At 44.0% G+C, this 17,320-nt stretch overlaps 1 long non-coding RNA gene across 1 annotated transcript in view; it reads left to right on the top strand.

Moving 5' to 3' along the window:
- Positions 1-474: 474 nt before the first annotated feature.
- The window catches only part of LOC136786592 (uncharacterized), a 62,153-nt gene continuing 45,307 nt past the window's right edge, over positions 475-17,320 (top strand). Inside the window, exon 1 of the long non-coding RNA XR_010825667.1 lies at positions 475-783. This is a non-coding gene — a long non-coding RNA (uncharacterized lncRNA). The remainder of the gene's footprint in view (positions 784-17,320) is intronic.

Genomic DNA, 17,320 nt, shown 5'->3' with positions numbered 1-17,320 from the left:
TCCTGCTTTTGGGGGCTGAAGGACCTGTAATGATACTGTGTGCAGTAGGACACCAACCTTAAATTTACCTCAGGAGTGGCTCGCAGCCCGCTGCGCAGTGTTCAATCCTCTCATCAGGGCACCCATTATCCTCTGCCAACCTGAAGCAATTGGGGCAGAAACAGTCAGTCTGGGAAACTGGCTTTTCTCCAGAAAACAGAAACTGACCCAGTGTCTCCAACCTCTTCCCTCCAAGCCTTGTTTATCACCGCCTTCTCTGCCTGTCAGGAAGACAGAGCTTCCAAACCCCACAGCCCTCATCGCATGCAAATCCCAGAGCCTGGCAGCAATCTCTCCCACCTATGTCACACACATATTATATATAGGTACATATTTTAATATAGAGTATGTGACATGAGGTGAAATGCAGCCCCTGTCCCTGATGGATACTGCTCTGGGGAGGCTGTGAGGGGAGGGGGCGGGGTGGGCTCTGACTGGGCCTGCTGTCACCGCCATGTTGGGTGCTGAGGCGAGGAGCCAGGCTGCCCCACGGCACAGGACAGCGTGAGGGAAAACAAAACGGGATTAGTGGGTGTTACCGAAATGGGGAAGCCCACTGTCTCTGGTGGTAGTGGCAGTGCCTCATTGCCTGCCTCTGGGTCTCTTCAGGACCTGATTTTAGGCGTAAAGCTGCTGCCAGGCCTCAAGCTGAGTAACAGTCGGGGGAAAGCTGTTTCCTGTGGTAGCAGACTGGCGGAAAGCTGACAGAGTCATCTCGGAGCACACAGCCCAGCGCAAAGGCAAGTAAGTGAAATAACAGCAATTTAAAATGTGTGGGAATAGAAATTCTCCTTCCCTGGCTTCCCCCCGTGTTGTGGGCAGGCTCCTGTGGAGCTGAGGGGAGGAAGAGGCACTCGGTGGGCAGTGCTTCGCTGACCTGATCTCACCATGGCTTGAGTCCCTGATGCTGCTCTGTCACTGGTGCCTGCCCCAAAAGAATGGTCTCCAAGATGGAGACAGTGTTTCAGCCTGTGTCACCTCTTTTCCTGTAAAGCCAGGATTGGAGAGAGGCTTTAGAAATGGCTGCAGATGGCAGCTCGGTTTCAGAGCAGCACCTTGCTGGCATTCGTTGACTGGGGTAGGTTTAGGCTGTGGGGCAGGTAGCAGGAGCTGATGGGAACGATGTGCTCCTCCATCTCCTCTCACCTCCAGAACAGCAGCAGTAGCAACTCAGGAGGGGGGTTGTTGCAAGGACACAACTGCCTGCCAGGTGTCACGTCCTCAGCGCGGAGCTCGAGGGGAGGAAGCTGAGGACACCCTCATCTGGGGAGTAGCTGCCCCAGCTACCAGCAGGTACCTGGCCCCAACTTTCTGGTGAGATTCAGAGAGCGGTTTAGTAAAGCAACAATTTTCTCCCAGGACCCAGAGCGGAGCCCACCTACTCATTCCTCTGAACAGCCATCAGACGATAATGACTTTCAGTCAATGCTGTAGCTTTGAACAGATGCCTAGAGGTGAAAGGATCTGTATTCCATTACTAGCCCCTTGAACTAGCTGGGGTCCCCGAGGTTAAATATTTTTAGCAACAGCTTGTTTACATGTCAAACTTGTCAATGAGCTTCTGGGGCACTGCTGCCACAAAGCTGTGTCAGTGGCAGCCGGTAAGCTTTCTCTGTGCACTGAGCTAAAGCCTTCTAAAGGGCTTGTCAGATATATTCTTCCTACTGTGTCACAAGAGCAAGACTAATTTCAAAGAAATGCTCTTTATTTCTACTTAAAACTGCTAAGGAAAATATCCAGCACTGTCTTTTTTCTTGTCATCTGTTCGACAAGTGTCTCATAAAACAAATTGAGAGGTTTAAATCTCCGAGACAAAAATCAATAAGAGGATAAGTAAAGAATAGGAGGAAGTCAGCAGGCTGAGATTTATTTCACTGGAAATGTTTTTTCAATGGATTTACTAATAAATCTAAAGTGGCTGGTGCAGCTGCCTTTGATATGTGGTATCCCCTTTACTTAGATGAAAGTTGCACATGAAAAGGAGCTTTGAATACTGATTTTTACAAGGGTGTAAATCAGGGAAGCCCCACACGTTAAATATACCACCAGCATCTGCTTCAGGTAGAAGTTAAGAGAAGGGATTTGTTTGTGTGCCAGAGTTTTTCACTGTAATTTTGCCCTTTTCTTTATTCTAGTGCAATAGTTGTGCTCAGGGCTTGCTGTGCTGGATGCTGAATATTGTGATGTAATAAAATCATCTCTGTCCCAAAGAGTTTATGGAATTTCAAGGGCAGGAAACTCCATTGAAGTGTTAAATAGGGACTGACCAACAATGAAATCACAGGGAATGAAGTATGTGATGGTGGAACTGAGCTGTGGTATCTCTTGAAAATCCAGTGAATATTTCCATTATGGTGATGGAAAATTGAGAAAAATTTAAAATAAATGTGTGATTTGAAAAAGACTTACAGATAGACAAAACGAAATAAACTCCTGAAACAGTCCAGAGACGGTCAGAGGGGACTGGCTGCCAGTCATTTTCAGGTTGATTCCACAGCTGGCCTGTGCTGTAGGAAGTACGGATGTTACCCTGAGTGATGATAATGATAGTTGTTACTGAAAGGCACAGACTGCACCCCAGTCCAGAATCCTGCTGCACATTCCCAAAGACTGTGATCTTTTACAGAAGCCCAGTATATGAAAAGGAAGTTATACTGAGTTCCTTGTTGAGTAATATTAGCGTGTTACTCCAGTTGGCACACACGACAGATGGCTGTGGGTAGGGAGCTTGTTGCTGGGTCTGTGTATATGCATATGTGCTAGGAGGGGTTCCAGAATGGCATGGTTCACTATTCTATTTCAAATTAAACAAATACTCTTGGATGCTTTTACAGTGTCAGATGGGAAACCAGCCAGAAACTAGCTGATATCTGATTGTTCCTTGTTCTTCAATTGATTTTGCATTTTTGGAAAGATTTCTCTGCACCAGACATGTATCAGTACATGGTTAAGCTCCGTTGTTCCAGTTCACAAATTTGATGTTAGGAAGAAACGTCAAAAGTGAGAGTAAATCAACAGATATGGTCATTTTCATCCCCTTCTATGGATTTTCTCGCGTCAACTTGAGAAACATTTCACAGCTAACTGTGAAAACTGGCACCTCATTACCTACTTTATTATTTCTTATGACTTATTAAGGATTATTATCATTGTTCATTATCCTTTTTAATAGTGCATACCCTGGCTATTGTATCATGTTATTACTGGAGAGTAGTAGCAAACTCTTACATTTAGGTCACTTAAACAGTTTGTATTTAAAAATTCCTGTGGCTATTATTCTGAAGGGCACATTCAGTTCTGTGATTTGCACAAGGTTTTGAAAATGGAAAGAGGAAAGAGGAAGAACATTGAATGAAAACTGTGTGAGTAAATGCTAAATGACTGTGTCATAAAGATATACGCACAGTGGGGCTCAGCTAAAGTTGCACGGCCCACCTCAAGTTTGTAATATCCTTCATTTCTGAGCACTTTGCTTTGCAATCAAAAATAACATTGCATTTCAACAGTGTTGTTGTTGTTGTTTTTGTTTTTTAATGCAGTTATGTATATATGCATTATACAAACACACACATGTATACAAATATATTGCTATGGAAAGTCAGACAACCTTCATAGTAGGCAATGCTACCACAGTTTTCCATAACACACACACACATTTAAATGTTCGTAATTGAAATAGGGATAAACCCATTTCCTATGTCACAGAGTGTTAATGATATATTATATACTTGTATTATATCCTTATATACAGGTTTCACCTTGAATTGTTATGTGTCATAAAGTGGTGGCCATAATCTATACAAACTCCAACTCTATACCACACATTCCAAAAGTTCGGTACAATTCTGCAAAACAGGAGAGTATGAGCTCCATTTTGTTGAGGAGGATGCAGAGAATTATCTGAATGCAGCTTGTGAGTCAGAACTGCAGCTAAGATTAGAACCCAAGGCTTAAGTCTCAAGTTTTGTCAAAACCGTCCAGCAAACTTTCAAGATGAAGACTGCCCAGACCTTAGTTTGACTTCTAAGTCAAGATTGGGACCCTTCCCCGTTCAGCAGCCGATCGGTACACATGTGTACCTCCAGGTACTCAGCAGTGTCTGCAGAGGGAGAATATTGCGTGCTGCGCTCCTCACCTCACCACGTCAATGCCCTGTCTGGGTTTTCATTCAAAACCTACCATCCATGTCCTGACCCTGTTTGATCTCTTACAAGATCAAAGTCTGAAGAAGTTGAAAGACATAGTGGCATGATTTATCCTTAAGGGAGCACGATGACTTTGGAAATTTCTTTCTCTCCTGGATTCCACACGCTGTCCCCCTGCCCATAAAATGGAAATTCTGATTTTGTTTCTGGTCTGGCTTGTCTAAATGTGTAGGGGAGAATAGCAAATATCATTGCACAGGGACACAAGATGTTGCAAAGACAAGGGGGATATTAACTCTTCCGCTCTTTTAGATTTCCAGGCTGCAGTGTAATCCTACAAAATTAAATAATATGATCAGGATTTCCCCCTTTCCTCTTGACCTGACTTTCAAGCTAGGGCTAAGAATTGCAGCACATTTCTTTTCCCAAAGCAAAACACAATCCTGGATAAAAGTCAGTTTAGTTGAGAGAAAAAAAGTAAAACAAAAATAGATCTTTTCCATAAACAAAGCTGCTTTCCATTTTGCTAACGTAAACAGGCAGATGCATTAAGACATCGTGCCACCCAGGCCCTGGAAAAAGAAGCAAGGAAACATATTTCTGAGTATTTTTCTGAAGGTGCAAGGATGGCTGAGCCTAAGGCAAACTCAGCAGAAGGATGAGGCTTTATAGACAAGAGAGCTTTACAGACTGTTTCACCTGAGACTAAGGAGAACTAACTTCCATAGTTCAGGTCAAATGCAACATCCCCCCCTTCCCATATGAAATGTTTGTTTACAGCAGGCACCTGTGCAGTTTTTATGCTTCCTGTAGCCCTACGTGCTTATAAAAATGAAGGTTTTTACAGCAGTTTCTACAGTTGGGCGAATAGAATTTCAGGTGTCTGGGCACAGACATGGGTCTGGATGGGCAATGGAGAAAAGCCTTTCAGAAACGTAAGTTTCCCCTTTGCAGACCTCTCTGCTAGGCACTGGTGTTCAGGCTTGTGCTATACCAGCTCTGTAGTGAATGAAAACACCCTTCCCCCAAGGACTAGAAACAAGGAGATGAAACAAGGGAAGTAAGAAATGAGCTGTGTCCTGATTGTGCACTGGATTTTTTGACGACCAACTGAAGTCGAAGCAGCTGGGATGGAGCCTGTTCTGTTAGAGCCCAAACTTCATTTACTTCTCGATCACCTGAATCATTCCCCTGGTGGGAAACTCAGCCCTTCCAAGGGCAAGACCCCACTACTTAAGCCATCAAAATAGGCTTTTTGGTATTGTCTAGAGATATCTACAGTCTAGATGTCTACAGTCTATGAGCATCTGTAGCTAAACGATCCTTTGCAAAAAATTGCACCCAGGAGATGCTGCAGTTTTCTCCTACAGTTGGTTTGTGGTATATTTCAGTCATGCATTTAATTCATGTGCTACAGCACACAGCTCTTCCCCAGGTAAAATCCTCGCAGACAGACCCCCCCTCCCGCCCCCCCTTTCTGTGTTGTTTTGTTCTTTGAAGCGTCTCTGTTTCTGTTACTCAAAGGAATCTGCTAATATTAATCTCCCAACTAGATACTGCAGGGCAAATTCTGCCCTCATGCATGTTGCATTTGATTAAAATTGGTATATATATATGCATATAAAGCTGGTAAGAGCAAAGCTCTTCCAGGGCTTGATACCATATCTGATTCACATCAGTTTAGAAGACAACAAATAATACCCACCGCAAAAATGGCTTCTTCCACTTTGGCTGATATCAGAAAGGAAGTTTTGACATTTAGTTTCAATATTTGGATTCAGCCTAAAGAGATGCCCAGTGACTCAAATACTACTTCTTCAAACTGTCTGGCTGGAAAACAGTCTTTAGGATCTCTGCAGAACAGGATGATTTCTGCTTTTTCTTGCTTCCTCTTGGGCCATAAACGCACCAAGAGGGGCCTTTTGCAGAAGACTTTGACCCAGTGTGCAGGAAGTTCCAGTCTATGTGCAAGTGAAAAATATTTTAGCAAGTATTCCATATCTATATTTTGTTCCCCAAATCTGAGAAGAGGATGTGGCTCAGATTGTGCTCGGGGTTTATCTGGGGTAGCATTTTCTCTGGTCCGGTTTGGCTGATCTCTAGGTGTGCCATCACTCTGTCACATGCCTTGAAAAATAAGTGCATGGAAAGAACTAGTTTAGATTGATTTATCCTTTCTGGTACTTTTTTTCTCCTTTACTCCCCTCTCCCTTTTTTCTTCCTCTGTTCCTCTGCAGCTCCCATTAGGAACAAGTCAGTGACTCATAAAGATACATTTTCCCTCATTCACTACATCACAGCCCTACATGCTCAGCCCCTACAGGGTTCCTTGACGCTTGATCTTTACCACCAGGAGCATCCAATTCTTTGGCCAGTTTTAAGGCCAAAGGGAACTCTACAAACCAGTTGTTCTCTGTTTCCCCCAGGAACAAAACTGGGGCTATGTTACTGCCCTCTAAAGATGTGTGGATCAGCATTAAAGTGCTGACCTGTTCAACACTTGTAGGACCCTTTGAACTGTGGGGCTTTGAAGCAGAGGCTGTAACAAACTGGTGTATAATAAGCTGCTGCCCCATGCCGGGAAAGGCAGAGGTATCAGGGACTGGTGGAAGCTTTTGAAGGCACAGAATGCTATTAAAAACTGCGAGGGACTAGAGAAAAAGACAGTGAAAAACAAATCTCTTTTCCGAGCAGTGATGAATCTAACTCTGGTAAGTTAAAGCTAGGGTCACTAAACCAGATTTGACTTTTACAAAATTTTGGGGTGTCTGGCTTATGGTTTTGGGCTGAGATGCACTTTTGCTGAAACTGGGGCTATACCAGGAGAGACGCTTGGTTCAGTTGAGGGCTTTCCTTACCTTTCTGCATCAGTAAGTTGTTAGGGAGGGGAGAACCAGTCTGCATAGCAATAATTATTATCAATTGTATTGTGCTTTTTATCTTCAAAGTGCTTTACAGAGACAAACTAATTATTTCTCTGCAACACCCCAGCGAAGAAGATGGTAAGTATCATTATCTCTGTTTTACCAATGGGGAGACTGAGCCAGAGCATTTAAGCGATTAGCCTGGGGCCACAGGGGCAGTTAGTGTCAGGGCTGGGAATGCAGGAGTGTCTCCGCTCCCAGTCAGCACCAGGCAACATATCTCTTTAGTAGGAACAAAAGGGAACCTTTCTCCAGACTTGGAACCTAAAAGAAGCTCTTTTTTTTTTTTTTTTTGGCAGGGGATTATAAACTCTTTCTTTAAAATGTAATCATAATTGGAAAAAAGGCTGTGGAGTAATGGCACTAGAGAGGGTTGAAAGTCAGCGTGTCTTTATGGGCAATCCTAGAACTTGAAAAATTGGGGAAATTCCTGGAAAATTTGAAGGTGGGAGTTGACAGGTTCTGTTTCAGAGCAAAAAAAAAATGACATATTTGAAATTTCCCATGGAAGGGAAAATAAATTACAATGGTTTTTAAATATCAAAATGTTTCTTTACAGACGTTTCAAAATGAAACTGAACCTGAAAGTCTGTGCTCTGAAGTTCCTGGTTCAGACGTGGCTTCAGGGCTTTTAAATTCCTGCATGCCTATCGGCTCTCAGTGAGGTTCTCAGGGCTTCCACAGGTATGTTAGTCGTCACCTCCCCGAGCACGGCTCAGGCTGTGGAGTGCCTCTGCTGTACTCCAGTGAAAAATCAAACTCATTTCAAACCACCAATAGCTTGGCATAACTGTTTGTCTTTGCTCTGGAACAGAAAAGGAGCAGTCACACAGTGAGGCAGCAGGCGCAGATGGGAAGCAAGGGACATGCAAAAAACACTTGCTGGGCCAAATCCGCAATGGGAACGTTCCCACTAGCCATAATATTGCCAGCTTCATGGCTCCCTGACCAGTGTGATATTGTGGAGAGGCTGTCCCCAGACCGCACATCCCAGAAACCTGTGCTCCATAGGACTTTATTGGGCAAGCTGTCCAGAAATGTGGCCAGGATTGGCCAGGACCCCTCCTGAGTCTAACAAGCCACTAAGTTTCTTGAATTTCAAGGATGCTGTCATTCTTTGGGCACAAGTAATTTTCAGTAGTGAATTCTTATCCAGCTGTAAGGAACATCTCCAGTAGCTGAGTTGTTCCCCCAATGCAGCAGACTCTCTCTGGTGATTTCAGAGAGCAGTGTGGATTTCTCTTCCTTCCTCTCCTCCATCCCCTTTCCCTTTAGCGCTGCAGTGCCAGCCCAGCTCAGAGGAGATGTGCTATTAGGTATCAGCCTTGTAATTAAATGCCAACAGTTGTGCCTTGCAAACATGCCAGCGATCACCAAGCAGCTGCCGACAGCCTGTCATACTTGCAAGGAGCCTTGATGGCTTTTGGCATGAGACAGGACCCCCTAGCCACCCTCACGCCCAGATGTTCCTTGGTGCTCTGCTGTGAGGTGAAGCCGGGACAGAGCTGGAACAGGCTGTCAGCAACCCAGTTACAGCTTTCCTGTCCTGCCCCATTCAAGGAGCAAACTGGAGCCCTAAGTGACAATCCGTTGTGTAGGATGCTGCTTGCCTCCCTGACTCAGAGATGAGATATGAAGTAGGGACACCAGGGAGGAAACTACAGAGCTAGCTCTCTTTTTTTCTATGGGATTTTCTTTTGCCTGGGTATGACCCTTGGAGTACCGAAGTACAGTCACCAACCTCAGGCACTGCCTAAGGACTGGAGCCAGAGAGAAGCTGAGATTTCAGGGCAGCACAACAGGCAGAAAAGGCACCTTTCTACTCCTAGCTTTGCATTTTTGTTTGGAATGAAGAGCTGTCAAAGAACACAACACTTTTCTAAATGGTTCATCCTACAGCACCGAGAGGCGCTAAAAATTGTGAAAAAAAAATTAGAATACCCAACATCAAGTCAAGGCGAGACTTTTCACATTGCTCTGGTGCCATTTCAGCATGAAAAGTTGAGCCAGATCCTCAAATGCTCAGAAGCTGCCACGAGGGCTGTATTTGCTAAAGAGTTCTGTAGTCCGCCAGCTTGGCACTTTTGAAAATCTAGATACTGATTTTGGTGCCTAAATGGGAGCTGAGCTCTTTTGCAAATCTGCTTCTGATCGTGCATGCTGAGCTGTTCTGCAAATTCTGGCTATCACTGCTGTGCATTCTTGTACTTCCTGGTTGTGAGCTGTGCTGGGAGCAAAACTATCAAAGCTCCACAAGGAAACCACTCCTGCTCTAATCAGGAAGCATGAAAAATCTCAGGAGCCAAACTTTTCAGCCTTTATTACTATTTGGGTGATGGCTGAACGTCTGAGACTGCTTTATCCTTATATGGATCAGAGCTGTGCCATGGCAGGTGCTATAAAAACCTCTTAAAAAGAGACAATCCCAGCAATGAATAGTTTATAATCAAAATATAAGACGAGGCAGAAAGTGTGTGCAGCAGATGGATAGATCTGGCATAAGGAAACCATGGGGTGAGTGTTCTGGTGAGTGTCTCCAGCATAGTCTGCAGAGCAGAAAAGAGCAGGCAAGGATAAGCTTAACTGCTTACCTTACCTGACCCCCTAAACCTTTTGAGATTTGCCCACAACAATTAATTATTCCTTTGACTGGCCAAGATGACTCACAGCTGCTCATGCCATCCCAAAGCTCAAGATCTAAGTAAATTTATTGAAATTAGTGGTGGCTCCATTCCAGGAAACTTGCATTTCGTTTTGACTCAAAGGAGCTCCGCACCCTTCCCACCTCTTGTTTCTCCCCTCTTCTCTCCCAGTCTGCAGAACTTGCGAAGCGAAGCTCTACAGCTTCGATCTAATCGTGATTAAGGCTCAGGAATGGAAGTCACGAGATCTGAGTCCTATTCCTGTCTCTAATACAGGGTGTTTTTTTTTTTTTCGGTGAGTCACTTCCCTTCTCTCTTCCTCAATATCCTTGTCTGTAAAATGGGGTTAACAATGCTGACCCGTCTCACCGAAAAGTTGTGAATTCACCAATATCTGTGAGCGTTCGAGTAGCCCACATTCTGGAGACTTTCCCTGGCTTTAGTGGCTTTGTGCCTGGCACTAAACGTGTACTTGCATAGTGCAAAGGAAGTTCAGGGTGTTAATTAATGGGACTGTTATGGATTGTTAGGGCTTTTATTTCTGAATGGACTTACACCTCTTTAATAATTAATATTGCCAGCAGGGCATACAAGTGGGAAAGCAAATAAATGGGGTTAACCCAATTCTCATTTGGAAAATACAGTTTACCAGCTTCTTACAAAGGGAGTTTACTCACTGTTGTTTACCATCACTGTGCTATCTGCAGTTTCTGAGCCACCTTTCATTTGCATATCATGCTTTGGTTTCAGGTCCAGGCAGATACAGGGTTGTGTCACCTCCAGACCTAGCTTCTGTGTCCATTTTGGAGTGGTGCAGATAGGCAGAGTCACTTGCGTAGCTCACACTCACCGAGGATCAGCTGCCTGGGGAACCCTCCCTGCGATGACGGCATTCATCCATTTCACAAGGAGCTTTCCTTTGATATTTTACCATCTTATGAGAACTAGAAATGATCAATGCCAGACCTTAGTGAGTTGGAAATGGACATGTCAGATATTCAACTAATATTGTTCTCATAGCCCTGATCTCAGTTCCTCCTTGGTAGGAGACTAACCTGCAGCTTTGAGAACCCAGTTCAGACTTTTTTCTACCTCCAGCAAGGTCTGTCCCAGTAAAAGCTGACACTGTAGCTAATTCTTTTAATTAGGTTGTCCCATCTTGGGTCAGTGGGCTAGACGGCTTTGAAGTTTGCTTTGCCTAATTGCACATGAGTCTTTTGGACAGAAAGCCTGCTGTTAGTGGGCTGGGAAGGCTCCAGGAGGGTTCAGGCAAGTGTCTGCCCAACCGCTCCACCTGTAGGAAGGTGGAGGAAAATCCTTGGGGCTTCTCAAAAGGCTGAAATCCTTCGTTTTTTTTCCAGGAAGGGCTTGTTGTGGCTATTGCACAGCTGGGCAGGCCTTCCTGTGTACTTCTCCTTTCCTCTGAATGATGCCACCCAGTAGCTACGGCTGGCTGGTAGCTACTGCAGCTGCACTGACTTGAGTGGCCCCTCTTGATGGAGAGGTTGATAGACTCTGAGGACAGGAAGGAGAAACCTGCAGAGTCATCACGTTCTGCAGCAGCTGAAGCCACAACTGCCTGCAAGACACAGAAGAGTGGAGTGGGGGGGGTTGACTTCCTGAAGCAGCCTTGCCGGTACTGTGGAGAGCAAGAGAAATCACAGGGAGGAAAGGCAGGCAGAGGAACTGGAACTGGTGGTTTGGGTCTCCCCGCAGCCCAAGAGAAACCATGCTGCTTTTCTTCTGACAGTGCCTCCTTGTGTCCAACTGAGGTCCTGGAATAGTAACAGAGACGGGTTTTGAAGCTGTCTGCAGGAAGAAATAGGAGGTACCCCTGACATAGTACAGTGTGTGTGTGCTTCTCGTTGGAAATGTGTATGAAAAAAATGAAGATATGAAAATGAAAGAACTTTTTCTTTGACTAGAAATTGCTGTTTTTACCATCTTAATTCTAGATTTTCCACATACTAAACATTCTCATCTGTGTTTCCTGCGCACTCAGGAACAGAGCTACACTCACTGCTTCATCAAGCAATAGGAGAGGGCTGTTCAAGAGGCTTCACATGCATGGCTGATTTTTGTAGCTGGTGCAGCGAGACACGCGGAGCCATGCTGCAGTAATGTGCATTTGGCACTGCTTTCTCTCACCTGATTACACCATCTTTCCCCTCTAGTGTGACTGGCACTGCTTAGCTTCCTTGCCTGAATTCATGGCTCACACAAACTGGGCAAGTTTCCAGCCCATTATTAATTACCTTATGTCTATGTTCTTGAGATCAACTGCCCCACTCTTTCCTTGTCTTCTCTTTCTCCTTTATCATACGTTATTTGGAAGGCAAACTTTTCACATGAAGGATCACGTCTGTCGTACATTTGCTCACTGCATAGCACATAAGAAACACTAATGTAACAGCAGTATTATAATCAATCACAGTAACACATGAGTTAATGTCCCTTAAGATCCTATGTCAGCTTATTGAATTACAAGCAAACATATTTGGTACATGAACTAAAGGACTCATGTAATTGCCAAGGCTCTAAGCCAGATCACAGGTTCACATTTCTCTTTCTAACACTGCTGCTCTTTCTAGACCTCCAACAGAAGCATAGGGTGGCCATTCTTTGCCTACACCTGGAGCTAGAGATGTTGGTTGTTAGCAGAAATGCAGACAGACAAGAAGGAGGGCTGGGACTTGGTTTAAAGGAGACACTGATTTTAAACAAGTTTTGAAGTTTTGCATAGTTCATATTTTAAAGTTTGACTTTGGGGTGTCAGCATTTTGGGAATGTGGCAGGGGGATATTTAGTTAATACTTAATCCACCCATAAATAGAAGACTCTGCATTCTCAAAGAATCTCAAAGAATTTCTGCTGGTATAAATTGCAATAGCTCTGCTGACTTGAAAGAGGAAGGAGACAAGAAGGATGTCCTGGCTGGGGGTAGGTTAATCCCCCTGGGTTTGCTAGACTGATGTGTTATTCCTTGTTTTGCTACAGATTTCTTGTGTGACCTTGGGCAAATCACTCTCCCTCTTAGTATCACAGTTTCCCATCTGTAAACTGGTGAGAGCAACAACCGCCCTGCCCCAGAGGGGTGTTTGGAGGATAAATATGTTAGAGACTTGGAGCCGCAGGAATACAATAGTGACAAGGTTCCGACAAATACCGAAGATAGATAGAAGCTGACAATCGGGAGACTGCTATTAGCAGCTGATTCATTCTCTCTGGTTAATGCATATTTTTAACAGGCTGTTATTGACTAGACAGGCACACAAGTCTGTCAATTAACAATGTTATAATGAAGTAAATCTCTGTACCAGTAGCCTTTGGAGGGTGAATTCAGAACTCCCAAACCCTGTGGCACAACACCTGCACTACTAATAAAGGGTGAAGATTCTCCTATAAGCCAAGCGGAGATACCATGTGCAGCGTGAAGCAAGTGCCCAAGTGCAACTGGCATTTTCACTGTGAAACCCTGAGCAGCTTTGGTGTGCAGTATACTGGCAAATAAGGAGTCTTAGGTGGCCATGGATTTATTAAAACGTGTTCATAAAACCTTGTCAAGGCACCATTTGAGTACAACTCCTGGCCAGACATTCCGGTGATTGGTGCTTAGAGCCCCTCTTGCAACCTGCCCTGCAATATGATCAGGGAACACTGCTTAATTGTATTTCTTTTACAAAGTGATGAAATGTAAAACTCTGCTCCCGGCATGCTGGCTGGCACAGGAGTCTCAGCAAATATGTGATTCTCGCACTGCAGCTGGACTCTAATGACATGAAAGGTGCTAATGCAATGCAACTGGAACCTTTAATTATCCTAGTGACTAATAGGAAATCTCTCAAAGGGTCTAGGAGAAAGAGCCTTATTCTTCACTGAGAGCTCCCTGAGCTGTGCTTAGAAAAGGGGGCAGACAAATGGCAAATCTAGGAGGAGGAGACCTGAGTCCCAGAGCTATGGTGTCTGCGAGGGGGTTTCTCTTTCCTGACAACTAGCTTGTCAGACACAGTAAGGAGAGGGAGAGAATAACGCTGCGCCCTTTATTGACTTGTACTCGTTGGTACTTAAACTTGTTCTGCATCCTGCAGGTAACTGGATAAACCTGCTGATGAAACAGAAAGATTTGGATTGACTTTGAATGTGTTTGTGTTCAAGGAAGAGACAGTGACAGACAGCTGTTTCCCACTTTGCTAGTTGAATGGAGTCTGTCAGATCTTCATGTACTCTGCAGATTATTTCTGTTTGATACAGAGTTTCAGACCCTGTCTCTTAATCTTTTTTTTTATATTTATTTTTTTTATCAAGAGTCTTCTCTGCTGAACAATCCAAGCTGAAAACCATACAGGCCACACTGCCTGGATTTTATGGAGCAATGCACAGTGCAGGTAGGGTTGGGTAGTTGGTCATGGTACCCAGTGCCGCTGCTGCCAGGTTTTCAGACTGATGCAGATTCAGCCTTGTGTCACCATCAGCTGTATCAGCTTCTCTTCAGTAATTATGGCAAACAAGGGTAGAAAGGGCTAATATGACTTAAATGATATTACCTGGCAGCTCAGAAGTACAAGTAGTTACCAGACTCACAAGAAGAGCAGTCCATGCCTTTATTTACCCTTTCTCTCAAGACCTTAACAAAGCTGGTGCTTGGCAATGCTAGATAATACAGTGTGAGTTACGGGGGTTTTAAAGTCAGAATAAGTCACTTCCCTTCTTGAAGAAATGAAGAAGTCAATGGCATGATCCAAAATATGGAATTTAATCCAGCGATCTCTGCCTCAAGTACTCCAGAGGTTAGGAAGCAGATGAGCTACTGAAGTAGCAGGGAGGATGCTGAGAGCATTAGGTGGTCAAAGGGAATCACAGGGAGTCAGAAAACCAAAAAAGTTGGTCTTGCCCCTCATGCCCTGGTCCTGTGGCCTGGCACCTACAGTGCCTACAGCAGTGTGGGGTGGGTGTGAATGCCCTCCACCGGATAGAATTGCACCAGCTTCACAACTGGGCTGTGTGAGCCATAGCCTTGGACTTCTCAGGTAAAAATGCTGGCATTTTGGCCTAAAGCTGCACCAAACCAAAAGAAGAAATTTGCTGTGGAGTAGAAATGGAAAACCCATTACCACCCAGTTTTAGTCATGAGTCCCCCAAGTGCAGAAGCAGCTATATCAGTGCCTTTGAAGCATGCAAACTTATTTGTTGCTGCCACCATGCAAGCCCAGGCAGTCTCAAGTCTGTTACTTCTTTCTGTTCCTGCTTTTCTGGTTAAATGCACCTGGGAATATGTAATTGTCGTAAAACATTCATCATAAACAAACGGGATGGGCAAGCCAGCTGAGCTAATGCTGGGGAAATGAGTTAAAAAACCTTGAGATTGGTATAATTGGTAGTGTACTTGTTGTGAGCAGGATGAAAGATGCGTGTTTTAAATGGAAGTATAAAGAAGGGACAGGCGCTATGTGGGCCTGGAGAGAGAAAGCATTCCATGTGTAACTGTGGCTTGGCAAAGGCTCGGGCACTGTTGTTAGAAACACAGAGAACAGATCGCTGGTGGAGCAGAGGAGTGATGTGATAAGAAATGTAAAGGCCTATGTTAAATCTCCTACAGAGATCTCTGATTTACATCAGTGCAAACAAGGGCAGAGACACGGCCTAAGTCAGAGCTGTAGGCATTGTTCAAATGTCTCCGTTGTTTTGTTTTTGTTTTGTTTCCTATATAGATAAAAGATAAAGAAAGCATATATTCTTTGTTAAATAATGCTTGGTGCTAAGGGACTTTCCAGGTCTGAAAGCTTGGGCTGAAGAAGTTAGCTTACATGTGGAATTGCAGCTGATCCAAGAGCACAGAAAATAAACAGTACATACACCTCCATCCCTTGAACTCTGCAAGCTAGTCTTGTGGTTATTGTTCCCCACGGTATTGCCTTATCTCTTGCCATGTTTACAGGATTCGCCTTGTCTGCTAGCCTGAGCCTCCCTGCCAATCACAAAGCATCGAAAGTACACAGAGAGGTGGGTTAGTGTGCAACACTGGGAGTGGTGGACGTTGTGGTGAGAGTGCCGAACGAAGCGGTGAGGAGACAACAGTTTTAAATGTCAGGGGGGCTGTGTGGTCATAAAACAGAAAGCCATTAAGCAGAAGGAGCATAGATACGGGAGAATCAGTGAGGTATCTGATACTTCATGTTCCTACTTCTTTTTTTCAGCTATAGTCAACTGCAGCATGATTAGATTTAGCCCATTTCTTTGTCGTACCATTAGCAAGCAATAAAGCACAATGAATGTGTATGAAGGAAAATAGATCTTAGATCTAAAGTGCTCAATCATCTTTGCAAAGCTAGACCCTTCCAGTGCGGATAAGAGACTTCAACCACTCTATGCTTTTCTTTTCTTTCCTGGCTGGATGAGAGACAACTGTTACTGCGGATGTTTACTCTTTGCACTGTGGTAGAGTTGCCCGCTGGTGGCAGCCTGTTGCAGCCTCTTGCCCAATCCTGGGCTGTTACGATTCCGTCACACCTATCTTGGTCCCAAATGGATAGATGTACATACAACATAGTAAACACATTTCTCAGCAATTAAGTATGCTGGCTAGGAAACAACCCCATGACAATATGACACGAACTTAAGTTGCCCGGGAGGCAGTCCAATTTTCTTCTTTGGCTGCTTGGCATTTTTGAATTGAACGGCAAGAAGTTTGTGTCATTGCTGCGTGTTACAGCAGTGTAACAATGAAGGGGCCACCAAATGGCTGGAAGTCAAGAAGCATACTGAGCCTAACCCTAGAAACTACAAAGCCAATTGATTCAAATGCATATTTGATAACCCTAAGATAATTCTAACAAGTTAAAACTGAGAAATGTCTGCTAAGATGGAAGTATATTCCTTTACATTTTAACAAAAGTGGAAAAAATACAACTTGCCAATATTTGCCCGCATACCTCTCTCCATGTTTTTGTTTTGTGTTTGTGTTTTGTTTCATGCTTCTAACAAAGAGCATTCTAAAAGTAGCCTGTGTCACTTCAGTATTGCTCTTGTACACCACGGCACTTTGATTTCTTTTGGATTACAACCTCTTGTGTTGTTTGGTAGTGTCCTTAAACACCTAGCTGTTGGACACAAAGCGATTAGTTGAAAATCTCCACTTCCCTGGGAAAAAAGTCCTTCAAAGGTTGCTTAAGTGCTTAAAACCATAGTCTATTGTAAAACCCAGAGGCAAATAAGCCAAAAACCTTTAATTTAAACTGAAAATTATGATTTTTCCTCAGCCTCATGATTCTTGGTGAGCCTGACTCATGAATTTTGAATGCTTAAGATTTGCAGTACCACGTGAGGTAGATATAACCACTGTAGGACAGGTCCAAACAGTCCCTTAAAAAATCATTTATTAGCTCTCCCTTCCTTTGTACTCCCTTTTGTTCGGTGCATTTAATTAATTAATTTTACATGTTCTTTTTGCCTTTTTTTTTTTAAATACTTGTGGATTCAGGGCGGCAATAAAAAATCCTTTTATTTTAAAATTGAAAGATGAAAACCAGCGTAATGAACTTGCCACTTCCTTAGAGTTCTGGTAACTTGGGTG

Source organism: Anser cygnoides, chromosome 18, assembly GCF_040182565.1.
Source record: "Anser cygnoides isolate HZ-2024a breed goose chromosome 18, Taihu_goose_T2T_genome, whole genome shotgun sequence".
Lineage (NCBI taxonomy): Eukaryota > Metazoa > Chordata > Aves > Anseriformes > Anatidae > Anser > Anser cygnoides.
This window is presented reverse-complemented; position numbering and strand designations above follow the sequence as displayed.